This window comes from Hipposideros armiger, unplaced genomic scaffold (genome assembly GCF_001890085.2).
Source record: "Hipposideros armiger isolate ML-2016 unplaced genomic scaffold, ASM189008v1 scaffold_633, whole genome shotgun sequence".
Taxonomy (NCBI): domain Eukaryota; kingdom Metazoa; phylum Chordata; class Mammalia; order Chiroptera; family Hipposideridae; genus Hipposideros; species Hipposideros armiger.
Window position 1 is genome coordinate 477,522 of NW_017731983.1, and position 14,549 is coordinate 492,070.

General features: G+C 50.1%; 1 protein-coding gene across 1 annotated transcript in view; it reads left to right on the top strand.

The window, feature by feature from the left end:
• Window positions 1–14,549, top strand: part of MYH9 (myosin heavy chain 9) — a 90,683-nt gene that overhangs the window by 15,471 nt on the left and 60,663 nt on the right. The gene's annotated exons all lie outside the window — the stretch shown is intronic.

Below are 14,549 nucleotides of genomic sequence, written 5' to 3' on the forward strand. Positions count from 1 at the left end.
CTGCTTCCCCCCCACACTTACTGTTGGGTTGTCCTGACTGCAGCCCTGCTCCCTCAGACCCTCCTTTGTGAGACCCTGCTTCACCCTCTGGAGGCTCATGAAGGAAGAGACTCTTCTTTGTTCAGGTGGCCTCGGTGGAGGGGAGGCCACTCCAGTGCCCCTTGGCTTTTGAGCTTGTAACCGGGGGCTCCTAACAAGCCCATGGGCTGAACTTGAGGGTCTCTGTGAGCCTCCTGAGATGGTATTCAAAGGGTTTGCAGCCTTCAGAGAGTTCCTTGATGGCTAAAACGGTTGAGAACCACTGATCTAGACAGATGGGAATTTTGAATTTCCTGTTTGTAGAGTGAGTGTGTGTGCATGTACGTGTGTGTGAACAGATACGTGATCAGCAGGGTATTATCAGGCATGAGGGTCTGTTCATTACAGCATTAGGATATGCTGCCCCGCAGATAAATATGTGGCGAGCACCTGTCCCAATCTCATCTCCGTAGTTTAGTGGTCTTCCTCTCCCATCTGATCTTTCTTGTATTAAGCCCTTCATATATCACTTCTGGGTGTCTCTTCAGCGTGGGGCTGGGGCTGGTGCAGGTGCTTGGAGAATGGTGATATATATATATATATATATTTTTAAATATATATTTTAAATATTTTTGACTGTAGGATTTTTAAAATTATTTTCAGGTGTACAAAATAATGCACTAGTTATCCTTTTCACCCCTCACAAAGTGACAACCTCCCTCCCCCATCCACTGCCCCTCCACCAACATTATACATATCTATTACAATTCCATTGACTCCATTCCCACACTGTACTCCACATCCCATGACTATGTATGTATTAAATTATAGTTGACATATTATTCAATGGCAGCTTCAGATGTACAGTGCAGTCGTCAGGCCTCTACACCGTCCATGAAGTGGTCTCCCTAACAAGACATGAGCCCATCTGGCCCCCTAAAAACTATTTACAACATTATTGATTATATTCCGCAAACTGTCTTTTCTATCCCTGAGGCCATATTGAAGTTACCAATTTATGTTGTCATGTCCCTTCCTCTCCTCCCTCATTCCCGCCCCATCCCATCTTGACTGTAGGAGATTTGATCTGTTCTAGAAACTGAGGAAACTGGGTTCTTCTTTCTTTCTGTCCTTGTGATCATTTACCTGGATTCCAGGTCTTCAAGGAATTTTCCCCAGCCCCCATATTCAGGCAGGTTGCATCACTCCCCCAACCCCCTAGCCTCTGAGTCTCTTTTTAAAGGGGGAAGGTGGGGAGCTGGGACAGGGCGGGGCCATAGGATGCCTGCCATGGCTTCATCAGGGTGGTCGGTCAGGATCAGATGATGGGAGCAGTGGGAGAGGAGCATGTCCCCCACAGCCTCCCTTTGGCTTTGACCTTCTGCTTTGCCTAATCTGTTGTGTAATCTTGGAGGAGCTGCTGGACCAGTCTGAGCCTCATGTACCCAAGTGAAGTTTGAGTCAGATTGGTGTTTGTCAACCTGTCAGTGGCGACTCATTGGTGGGTCGGAAAATGACTTTAGTGAGTGGCAACCAGCATTTTTAGAAATGAAATAAAATAGATTCGGATGGAAAATAGAGTATCATTTTGTGAATTTCATTTTGCTGGATGTGTTTGTATGTATTTGGGATTAAAAGTTTTTAAATAAAAAAAAATTTTTAAACTGGTTTGAAATAAAGAAAGTGTTGGCACCCCCCCCCCCCCCCCCCATGAGATGCTCTGGCTGGTTGTCTCTTTCAGCTCCGACTGGTTCCCGCCTACAGATCTGAGCTGAGCCGGTCTCCTTGGCCACTCCAGCTGAGCCTGCAAATGGAGCCCCTTGCAAATCAAAGTCTTTAAAAAGTTCTTTACAAAATTCTGGGAAATGCGCTACATTCCTGGGGTGGAATAAATCACGTTGAGTTAGGCTAGGCAGGATGTGACTTCAAACCCCCCGAAGTGGGCTGTGTAAGGGCAGCGCTTGGGACTGACTCATTATGAGCTCAGTGGCGACACAGACTTCTTGAGAGAAGAGGCAAAGATTGTGGGGGAGGGGGGGCTGCAGGCCCGGGGCACCACCAAGCACCACTCCTCCGTTAGCTCATGTTGAGCCTCACAATAGTTCTGAGTTGAGCAGTGCTCCGACCGCATTGCAGAGATGGGGCTGGCTCTCGGCTACTGCTCACAGCTGTCCTAGGGGCGGGGGGCTGGTAGCACCTCTATTTTACAAATGGAGAAACCGAGCCCTGGGAGCCAAGTCAACTTGGCAAAGTTTGTGCTGTTAGTTAAGTGATGGGTCTGGAATTCCACAGCCCGTCTGGCTGCCTCCTGAGTCAGGTTCTTTGTAAGATGCTGTCTGTAAAAGTCATGAATAAGTTATTACCATTTGGGAGGTCTCCTTTCCGTGATGAAGCTCATTAGCAGAGTGACTTAAATGACCTCTTGATCAATTCAGGAAGATTGTTGTTGACCCCTGGCCACTTGCACGTCTTTTAGAGACAAAATGAAGATTAGTGAACATCCAGTGTAGCTGGAAGGTTAGGTGAGAAGAGAGGACCGTGGTGTGGCACCGGATGGCTGCAAAGAGCTTCAGTCCATCCCAGGCCTTTGCGGCCTGCTGAAGGCAGAAATGAACCACATGAGAGTCACTTAGGTTTGGAAAATAAGGTGTGGGATTATTGGGCTTAACACTAGGCACTTGAAGGGCGGGTGGCAGAGAGTCTGTTGGATTCCATCCCTGGAGTTTGGACCTTCTGGGAGACTGGAACCTTCCCCATTATTTCAGTTCATCAGATATTATTCAGCACCTACATGTTGGGCAGTGGGGACCCAGCAGTGACTGGGACCCATCGTGGCTTTGGAGCTCTCAGTCCAGAGGGACTAGGGTCGAGATGGCTGTGGGTGTAAGCAGCTACACTATTCTGTTTTTTGTTGTTGTTTTTGTATTGTTTAAATACCACTCAGAGAATAACAAGCTGCTGAAGGCCTGGTAGGTTCTGGGCCGAGTAGTTTTCAAAAACTGTCGTTAGTTCCTGATGTCGCGTTGGGTTTCTCAGCCCGTCACGATGTGGACGCAGGAAGCCAGCACTTTCCCAGTGAGACGGCGGCCGTATAATTAAGTCTTTGCCGTGTGGTTATTTTTCTGCATTGGGTTTCAGCAAACTGTGCTCGCATGCTTGAGGAAAAGAAAACCGTGCTCTCAGCAGGACCAACGGGAAAGAATAACTTCGCTGCAAAACCTGAAGGGTTCAAGTTGCCCCCTCGTGCGCGTGTGGGACGCTCTAGCAAGCCCCGGAGATGCTATCTGCGGGAGGGCAGGCTCGGCTGTGCTCAGGGCACATTCCTAACAGGCAGGCAGCCAAACAATTGTCAGCCTCGTCAAACCTGGGGGCGAGTCTGAGGGCAGAATCTGCGCCTCACTGTTTGGGAGGGGACATTGATTGCCCCCTGAAATGACTGACTTCTCTTTGCAGTAGCTCCTGCGGCCACTGAATGAAAGCTCATTACCCGGTAGGTGAAGCACAGGTGTGATCTCACTATGCAAATATTGAACCACTTACGCGCAGAGTCTCAAGGTCCAGTGCGATGACTTAGCCGCTGAGCCACAGGTCCAGCCCATGGCTGCTTGGCCGCTTCCCATTGAGGGAGAGCTGCTTAACCTGTCGCCCATGTGCCTGCCTGCCTGCTCCCCTCCCTTCTCTCGACATTAGATAGGAGGGGTTACCTTTGTAGCCACGTTGCGGGATGACCGCGTGAGCTGTAAACCCAAGCACTTGGAGGCGTCACTTCAACAATATGCCTCCCTCTGTAGTATCCTGGGTGCCTCAGGAGGGAGTGGGGGACAGTCCCTGCTTTCAAGGAGTTCTAGGGCAAAGGTGAGACAAGCAGAGCAGCAGTGGATCTGATACAAGGCAGGCTGTACTGGGGGCAGCCTGGGGGGAGGAGGGACAGAGATGAATAATATACTAGGGCCTTAGGAAAGGCTGCCTGTGGCTAGGATGGGAGGGAGGGGTGTGTGTCTGGGAACGGACAGGAGAGCTGGGAGGCATTGGCTGAAGGAGTCCGTTGGATTCTGAAGGCCTTGGGGATCTTTCTCCCCATGTGGGAGGGGCTGTCATTCTGAATGGGGCGGTCTTTAAGCCCTAACTGCTCTCTGCCCTGACTGATTAGTTGATTGATTCATTCCTTATTCCAAAGCCATGTGCCTGTGGCCCTGAGGACAGGGGTAGTATCTTAGTGGAGGAGAGAGACCCAGTTGGGCACTTGGTTCTGGGGGACACACGATGCTTGAGATCTTTGGGGGGAGAGTTCCTGGGTGCCGGGGCACTTCCCACTTAGAAGGAAATGACAGCGGTGAGACAGTGACTCCCAGGATTCCTCCTGAGCCAGGCTGTTTGGGGTAGTAAATCAGAGGGTGAAATCTGTGCTTCATTTGTCCCTCTCTTGTGGCATTTAATCATTTAGTCCCTAACCTCCTCATAGAATTCTCTTTCCTCCTATCTTAGGTCGGCTAGTCCTGGCACTTTGCAGCTGCTGACCTCTCCCCCTTAGATTGAGGTCAGAGAGGGTGATCTTTTTGAAATATAAATCGGATAATGTCCTGAGGTGGCCTCCCCTTGCCCCTAGAATAAAGCCCATTTCTTCCACATGGTGATGAGATCCCAGCTGAGCTGCTGTGTTTATCCCCTGCAGCTTCATCTCCAGCTCCCCATCCCATTCCTTGTACACATAGCTGCAGGGGAATCTATGCACAAAATTCTGGTGTCATTTTTGAAGGTCTGGGTTCATTGGGTACAGGGTAAAGTCAAAATGATCACAGGCGTTCCTTTCTGTAGTCAGGCAAAAACATTTCTCAGTGTTCCCTAGGGTTTTTTCTTAGGAGTCCTGGGAAGCCCCTCCATGGGCCTCTGAGAAGCGAAGGGCAAAGCGGGTGGGTTCTGGGGCTCTGGTGCTAAATTCCTCTCTGGCCCATCTCTGGTCTGGTTTCCTTATCTGTGAAGCATCAGCACAGGCTTGGGTTGGAATACTGCTAAGGGAAACAAGTCCCAGCTTCTTCTGTAAGCAAACAACATTCCTGAGGTCGGGAGGGAGGGGCTCTCTGCCTTCTCCCAGTCCTCAGCGGTGTCTGGACTCTGGGCAGCTGGGAGGACCCTGCACCTTCAAAGCCCTTTGAGAATGAGCACCTGGGGCAGGGGTGGGTGGCGGTGGTGGTGCTGCTGTAAACTTGGCCCTGGGTGCAGAGTGGCTGTCTCCTCTCTGTAGACACATGTTCTAATGGCCCTGGCCAAATAGGGAGGTTCCTGTGCATCCATTACCTTGTCTGAGCCTGATAACAGCATCTGAGTGCCAAGCAGGTGATGTCTGCAGGGTCGCCCAGCTGGTCAGTGCTAAGCCAGACTCAGACCCAGCTCTTCCACTGGCCTCATGCACATCCCACCTGCCCTGCATTTCCCAGGTCAGCATCGAGAAACACTTGCTGCAGAGTATTCCTGGGCACTAAGCCTTATTGGACAAAGCGAAGCAGCTTTCCTGACCGCAGGCTCCTCAGGACCTTTTGTGTGCAACATGACCCCATGGGACGGCCATGGGTGGCAGCGTGTCCCGCCTTCCTCCGCCATGAAGCCCTTTCCCCTCATGCGGAATCACTGTTTAGGAGTCACCATACTGTACCATCTTCGCTGTGCACTGATGACACCTGGAGAAAGAGGCACCACATTTCTGGAAGCTTTTCATAGGCCCCGGGTATCATTCTAGGAGAGATTAGGACTAATGAGGTCAGGAGGACAAGAGAGAGGAGTTGGGAGGGGAGTTCCTAGTAAGTGTTGGATTCTTTGCTGGGAACTTTTTTCTCATTCTAGAGCTAGGAGATTGAGGTGCTCACAGCTGCAAGATCACAGGAATTGTGAGCAGGAGACTCAGACCCAGATTCTGACTCCAAATTCATACCCATTCCATTCCATCATGGCATTATAAACACTTACCTTGGGATTTGAAGGATCGGTGCCCCTGCATGACAGTGGCGTCTCTAAGTTCCGTCTCTCTGAACTTACTGCTGAGTTGGTACCAAAGATTGGTGCCTGCAGCCCTGGCTTGGTGTTTGCAGCCCGAGTGCTCCAGGAGAGGCAGGAAGGGCAGCCTGAGGTCTTTACATGGATCCCAACAAAGGGCAGAGGCCCTGCCAGCCCACGCCAGCGGAGGTTTTGTCTGGTGTGTCTGGTAGGTGTAGGTAAGTGCCTCCACCTTGGCTAGTCGGGAAACACTTGAAGGTTCCAGAAAATTGAGTTCGTTTATTCAACCTTATGAAAAGCTTCTTGGGGACCCATAAATTATCTTTACTCCTATTTCTCTCTGTGGATTGAAAGCCCCAGTATGCTTTTATTCCCTTCTTGCTTTGGGGATATAAAAACTACTTCATAAATGGTGCCGAGCACAAAGGGGAGGGGAGGGAAGTCATTTTGCCGCGATCAGGGAGGGCCTTCCAGAGGAAAGAGCATTTGAGCTGAGATTTGAGATAGGGTTCCTGGCCAGAGGACACACGGCTTCTTCCCAGGTCTGGAGGTGTGAACAGAGTGGGATGTGAGCAGGAACCGCGATGTGGCAGCGAGGAAGGGCCGAGGGCCGAGGAAGGGCTGGGAGCACTGAGGAGCTTAACGGGCAGGGTCACCATGGCGAGATGGTTAGAGATGATGCTGGAAAAGATGTAGAGCCTGAGCTGTTTTGAGCTGGTGGTAATATCAATAAAATAGGAAATAGCATGAATAGAGATGGAGCTGCCAAGTCATCCTGACTTGGCAGGTTTGAAACGGGTGGAAGCTGTGTACAGCCTAGAAAGGTGGGTACGTGGGCCTGGACTGGAGAGGCGCACCAGTGATGGGGTGTGCAGAGTGCTTGCTAATCGACCAGGGAGGCGTGTACAGTGACTGTCTTGGGTGACCCGATGGACAGTCTTTCTCAGCGATGAAGACCCAGAAGAGAGCGAAGGTGGGGGGAGAGGAGGGTGGGCGGAGTTCAGGTGTGATGGTGCTTATGGGTCCTCCAGGTGGAGATGCCCAACTGGTTGGTGCTCAGGACCTTGGGAAGAGTTCTGGGCCGGAAACACTCATCTGAGTATAATCCCTGGGACTAACTCTGATTTGCTAAAATTATTCAATAAATAACATTGGATGGCATTCCCAGGGTGATGGTCACAGGCACAGCATTGGGAGCAAGCCCGCCGCTCCCCAGTGTGGCTGCTGCCTGTTTGTCTCCCATCAGTCACCTCGACCTCTCGATGCTGATGAACTTTGTTGGCGGCTCTGAAGGAGATTCATGTCCTGCCTGGGGAGGCACATCTGCCTCCTTAGCCTGATTCTTTTCTTAAAAGTTGGGCATTTAGGAGTCTTGCGAGTACAGTCCAGCAGGGGGTTCTGGGCAGATCCATGAAAATACAGTGTATTACAAGGGACAGTCCCTCCTTAGTGACGGTACCATCCATGATTGTCATTGTTTGGACCCTGGGAATCATTTTGCTCTGAGGACTTCTCTGTTTTAAAGAGATTTGGCTTGTGCACTTCAGTGTTGGGAGGGTATTTATGAAGCAGAGGTCTGACTTACGTGCAACGTTTGCTCATAGTAACCCCTTAAATTAGTGGTTCTCAACTGGGGTGATTCCCCACTCCCCACCCCAATCACCACCTTTGGCAATGTCAGCAGACACTTTTGGTTGTTATGACCAACGACAGGGTGCTTCCTGAGTCCAGGCCAGAGATGCTCCTACATATTGTACAATGCACAGGACAGCCCTCCCCAAAAAAGACTTATGTGGCTCCACATGTTCATAGAGTTGAGGTTGAGAATCGCTACCTTACCCGATCATATCATTTTATGGTTCATGAACACCTGCACCCTCCTCTCCCTTGGCCTGGAATACTTTTGTATCCCCCCCCCCCCCCCCATCAATGGTCTACCCGTCTTCTAGGACCCAGCCGAAAGGTCATCTCCTCCATGAAACTCCCCTGAGCTGCCACGTTTTCCACTGAATGACCCTTTCCTCTCTGTTCCTGCAGCAAGACACCTTCCTGCAGAGCCTGGTTTAGAGCTGGTTGTTTACATGGTCTTCCCCCTTGCAGTGAATGTTCCACAAAGACAAGTATTCTGTCTCCTTGTTACATACAGTTAATGAGTATATATACTGAATTAAACAGCCTTGCGAGGTAGAGAAGGTGCGTAAAATATTATCTGCATTTATAGTTGAGCCAGAGAGGTGGCACGTGCCCAAGGTCACAGGCAAGTATTTATTCTTAATCCATATGGCATATCTATCTAATGGGCACCCAGTGTGCTTGGTGTTGGGTGCAGCAGTAAACAGGAAAAGAAAGCGAAGGCGCTTGCTTTTGTCCACTCTAGATGTTATGATCAAGTCCCAGGTTGACAGTGTAGTGGCATGTGTCATCCCAGGACATTATAAACTCCTTGGGTTCTTTATACCTTTGTCACGATATTTTTTGCATATTGACCCTCAGTATGATTTGGTTGATTGAATAAGTAAATCTAATGGGTTTGAACCTTCCTCAGTGTAACTCGGGCACCTCGGTAGTTGCACTGAACTCCAGTGCAGTGGGTGTAAGGAGAGAGAAGGGACATGTTCACTTGTGCTTTCTGGGATGGGGGTGGGATGAAAAAACAACCAGAAGCCTGCTTGCCTACATCAGCGATTAAGCTGGGCAGGGCTCCAGGGTCGTGGTCGAGCCACCTGGGTCTTGGAACTGGAACCTTGGGCCAGAGCACCTAAATGGCTTGCCCACATTCAGACCCCACACCCCTTACTTTCAGGTGGATGCGTGAAGAGTCCCTTGTACAAACCAGCATAAGGAGACGGGCTTTGCAGCTTTCAGTTGGCAAATTAATATGTGTTTTACTGGTTTGCTAAATCACAGGGTTCTCAGCTCTTTTTCTCCCCAAGGCCCCAGGTCGCTCACGGGGACGGCAGTTGAAGTGGAAACTGAGCAGGGTGTTGGAGCCGAATGGGTCTGAGTTTGAATCTGGGTTTTGAGACCTGTCTGAGCCTCGTTTCTCTTACCTGTAAAGTGAATATGATGATATATACCTTGTGAAATGGTTGAGACTTGAGTGAGAAAACGGAACGCTTATTAGCAGGCTCTCAGTTCTTGGTAGCTTTAAGATGAGTTGGGCCGACTTGAAAGCTCCAAGCCTAGATAGAACTTGGCCCATGGAAGGCTTTACATAATCCTAGTTGTCTAGGAATGGAAATGCTCATAGTCTTTGGACCAGTGACTTGTCCTAGTAGAATAAATTCTGTCTTTTTAAGGGGCTAGCAGTTTCTTTTCCAGACAGGCACACAAGTAAGAAGAGAACCGGAGGGAGGGAGGGGATTCTGTGGGGAAACAGGAAGGAGTAAAAGGTCCAAATGGATGTTTGGGGGGAAGGGGAGAGACAAATAATCTAGGAATTACATTATGGGTTGAAAGCAGAGGTTTTTGGTTAACCTATTTACTTTCAGTTTCATCATTTCCTGCGAGTCCTAATTTAGCCTCTAGTGTGTCCTCCCGATTATGGCCTAAAAAGGCAACTACTTGGGTTTCTTGGAGTTGGGCTGGCACCCGCAGGCTGCCGCATGGGAAGGGCCAGCCTCAGCCCCATCTGATCTCCAATGGGCGCTGCCTTCTTTCTCTTTAACTCCTTGCTGGCTGGCCGAGCCCTGCAGATTCCCAGGGCTGCCTGAGGGTCCCTAATCCGAGTCACCTGCGAACATCTTAGCGTTGGTGTGGTTGCTGCCATGTGGATTCGCTGCTTACGTGGTTGTGCACACAGGTCAACCTTTTTGGAAACATTTTGATAACACGAGTCAGGGCCGTAAAAATGTCGGGATGTTTTTTGCTCCAGTAACTCCACTTCTGGGAGTTTATCTCAAGGGGTCCACTAAATAAGAGAGAAAAAAACCTAGTAACTAGTGGGTTTTTTTTTGTTTTTTGTTTTAAATCATGTTGGATTATCATGCAGCCATTAAAAGTGGCCAAGAACCAGGCCTTGGAGTTAGGAGTCCTAGGTTTGAGGTTTTGCATCCCCAGCTGTGTGACTGAATGGAGTCACGGATTCCCTCTCAGAGCCCCTGCACCATCACCTGGAACGTGAAACGTTTGGATAAAAACGACCAGCAAGCAAACTATGGCCCAGTGGGGAAATGGGCATAAGAAGTGGGGAAAATACAAAATGTGAAACTCTGCGCTCTGCCTATGATAGTTAAAAATCCAGTGTGTCTATGACCCAGGACTAGAAGGAAACATTAAAGAGAGAGGGAGGGAGGGGGGGAGAGAGAGAGAGAGAGAGAGAGAGAGAAAGAGAAAGAGAGAAAGAGAACTGAGTTTTGGGGTGACAGGGTCAGGAATTTAGGAGGATATTTTTCTTTCATTTTAAAAACCTTTATATTCGTATTTCATGCAGTTTTTAAAAAAATGTAGAGGCTATTTAGCAGCATCCCAGGATGCGGCAGGGAGCTGGTGCATTTAGCAGACTGCCTCCCTACTATCTTTGCTCCAGTTCCCCTGATTTTATTTCTCACAGTACCTGACAGTGGCTGCTTACTCCACCTGCACCCTTAGAGGTGAGTGGTCACCTGTCTGCATCCCTGGCTTCCCCACTGGGCAGCCGCTGGGGCCTGGGAGCCTCCTTACCTGATGCAAGTGGAAACGGGAGGTCGGCTGCAGGCCTGTGGCCTTCGAGTCCTTGAATGTGGATGTTCTGTCTGGGCGGGTGAGGCTTTAATAGCAACCCCACTGTTTATCGTGACCTCTGCGGTCCTCCCCATCAGCCAGCTCATGTACTGATCTCGGTACTGCTGCTCCTCAAGTCATTTCAGCAGAATTGCTGAAACCAGACAGCTCTGTCCTTGGCGTGGCCCAGCAGGGCCCAGCTGTGTTTAATGAAAAGTTCTGCTCAGAGAGAGGTGCTGAGGTGAGTGGGGACTCCTCAAGCCCACTGTCCATGGGGGCCTTGGCACCCCTGGAGGCAGAGAGGTACAGCCCTCGGTGCTAGTCCAGCTCTGAGGGGATATAGTATGTCCCCCTCCCTTCTAGGAAGTATGGCTTGGCCCCCAGGTCTCTGATAGCTGGCCTGTGACTGCCCCTTCCCTCCCACTGAGGCCTGAAGTTAGGGCTGAATGAACATGGAGCTAGGCGGGTGGGTTGGATGGTTTTTCTCTGTCAGCTGCTGCAGTGTGACTGGCCCTCCCACAGACCCACCCATGAAAGGGCTGGGCAGTTTACCTGGATTTCCAAGGCAGGCTGAGCGCCCAGGGCCTGCAGCCTGAAGGGAGCCCAGGTGCCACCGTGATGCCAGACCACCAGATGGGTTCTTTGCTGTTGATCCCACCGGGGATGGTGTTACTGGGACGAAATGGAGTTTGATGAGGGCCAGAGTCATTCGGCCGTCACTGATGGGCTGCCTGTTATTTGGAGGAGCAGCCCACAGACTGGAGGAGGAAGAAGATCGAGTTTTAATGTGCTCTGCTTTTTGACAGGCCACGTGGTCCACACTGGGAAGGCTTATCTCAGCCTCCCTGCCTGCCTGATCGGGTCAGTAAATATTTGTTGAATGCTGTGGAATGCCTTCCACTGCCCTCCCCGTGTCCCACTCAACTTACCCACTTCTACCCCAGCTCCAGTGCCAGCCTGACTGCTTATGTGAGACCCCAGACACAAGTGTGCGGGGACGAGCCCAGGCCTGGGGAATGGGGGTTAGGATCCTGCACCAGGACTGGGCTGGGACACTGGGCAAATGATTTGCCATCTCTGAGCCTGTTTCCTCATTTATAAATTGGAGATAATAAACACTCTTTCCCAGAGCGATTGATGGTTATGTGAGGCTGTGAATAAAACAAGCTTGATGTTGGTAGGTAGGTGCTTCATGACCACCCCTTTCCCTCTTTCTCTTGGAGGGCGTGTGACGTCCTCGGTGCCTTCACTGAGTCAGTGGGACTCTTAACTAGCCGCAGACTTAGGATTTTGGGAGGCAGGGTTCAAGTGAATCCTTTTTGCATGTTGGTGGGAAATTGTCTAATCCTTTATGGGTTTGAGGTCTGCAAAAAGATTGAGAACCAGCAGCCTGTGAGGCCCTGTGCTCTGCATTCTCCAGCGGGGTAGTGACATGAGGGGGAGACTGGTTTTGGGAGCCTCAACGCTAAGACTTTGGAGAGGCCGACTGGCTAGTGATCAGATGGATGGCAGAAAGGCAGAGGACAACTGGTATTTATCCCGACAAAGAGAAGCCTTTGATTTGCTTGAATGGACTGGCCAGTGTGGAAACAGGGACAGCCGAACATAAGCTGGTGGTGCCCTGGGTGCTGCCGCCTGCCTAGATACCAGACCCCAGGCCCCAAATCCCCACAAAAGACAAGGGCTGGCTCGCTGGTTTACAGCTGTCCTGTTCATGCCTTGTTTGCTGCTGCCTAAGTCTGGGCCCTGCCTTCTCTTGGGGGGTGGTCCTTGCAGGTGGATGGTGCCCCTGTTCCTTTGAGAGGGGCTGCCAGGGTTTGCTTGTGCTGGGAATGTAAACCAAGCCACCAGCTGAGGGAGCTGGGGAGGCTGCCAGGCTCTGCTCCTTGGACTTGCCTTCCCTCCTGTGGCGGGAGCAAGCAAATTTCCTGGAAAACAGCCTCTCCTGGAGTGAGTCCAGGGGAGCCCCTTAGCCTTGATCTGGAAACCATTTAATGAGCCCAGATAAGAAGGCCTGGGCAGCCCAGACTTTTCCTTTTGTTCTCTCCCTCCCAAGCCTGCAGCCTCCTTGGCATCCGAGGCCCTTTTGGAATCTGGAACCATGAAAACCTGTGTGACTCTGAGTTTGGATCTGGGGTCCTCCCGGCTTCCTGGGCCTGGGGCGGGGGTGGGGGGACCTTGATCTCACAAGGGAAAAGCCTGGTGGTTTTGTGAGGGAGGCAGTCAGCTTCTGGATTGTTCTTCTGGTGGCCATAGGCTGGCTGTGTCTTAGACCGGGGTTTCTTTTTCTTTTTTGTTTTTATTGGGGAATTGGGGAAGGGGAACAGTGTTGGGGAATTGGGGAAGGGGAACAGACAAGTTGTTGTCCTTCAATCTCAGCTGTGGAGGGTGTAGCTAGCTCAGCTCCAAGTCCAGTCACCATCCAGCCGCCCATTGGCAGCTGCTCAGCCGTTCAATCTTAATTGTGGGTGGGCGTAACCCACCATCCCATGTGGGAGTTGAACCAGCAACCTTGTTGCTAAGAGTGCATGCTCTAACCACTGAGTCGTCCGGCTGCCTGTTGGCAGCTTGCAGCAGCTTAACTCAAGGGTCTGTGTTCAATCTTAGTTGTGGGTGGGCATAACCCACCATCCCATGTGGGAGTTGAACCGGAAACCTTGTTAGAAGCACGGGCTCTCACCAGCTGAGCCATCCTGCCACCTATTGGCACTCAGTGGCAGCTCAGCTCGGGCGCAGCTCACTGGCCCATGTGGGAATCAAACCGGTGACCCTGTTGCTCAGAGCTCGCGCTCTTAATCAACTGAGCCACACGGCCGGCCTAGACCGTGTTTCTTAGTCCTGCTTTTGGTTCAAGGCAGCTGTTCTCTGAGCTGATCCAAGCCTGAGCCTTTGAGCAGGAATAAGTTCTGTGGTTATAACCATGAAAAAGCTACAGGACCAGGAGTCCAGAGTTCTTCTGGGGTGACTCTGGACAAGCTTTTTATTCCCTCGTCTGTAAAATGGGATAACAGCACGTACCTGACACACCTTCCAGGATTGTTATGATGAGGCTCTTCCGAGATAGTGAAATGTGTGTGGAAGCATTTCTTGAACGCTAAAACCACACAGGTGTAAGGGATTAGTATTTCATCTTTATTTTGCAAATAAGTTTTCGAGAAAAGCAAACACACATGTGCTTAAGTTCTGGCCCATACACATACATTGAGGGTTGCTTTTTCACACTAGTGCCGGAAGGGAAGCACTCTTCTTCTCCATGAGGTTTCCTGGAGCCTGACTTCTTTTCTTCTTGCCTGATTTCTTTGGGTTGTAGCATCGTAATTGGATTAAAATCTGTTGGCAACCTATTGGTGTTTTATTTTCTTCTCTTGGTTGACTCTGTGAAATCAGAAAAAGTTTTTTAAAGTGGAAACTTCCATTTGTGGTTGTAGTCAGTTGCTTTTTTTGGCGAATTAGAAACCTGTTTTTGTTGGACGTTCTCTTAAATTGTGCAGTCACTGTCCTGCCTTAGCAGGTGTAGCATAGTCACTAATTGCATCTATCTTTGAGACTGTTATGCTCATCATTTGGCATAATAGTTGTTTTTAGATTTTTTTGATTGTGTGTTGATCCTAGGATACGATACACCTTACTGTTAATTTCTTACAGCATCCCTGATACCAACTTGTTTTCTTAGGTATGTACATTTTTCTCCTAAAAGTAGAAACAAGAAAATTCTGGCAAATTGTACAGCCCGGTTATATAGATGTTTATTGCACTGTAATGCCATGCAGCTTGCGAAGATAAGAGATGAATGTTAACTATTCTTTTTTTAAAGATTTTTATTGGGGAATTGGGGGGATGGG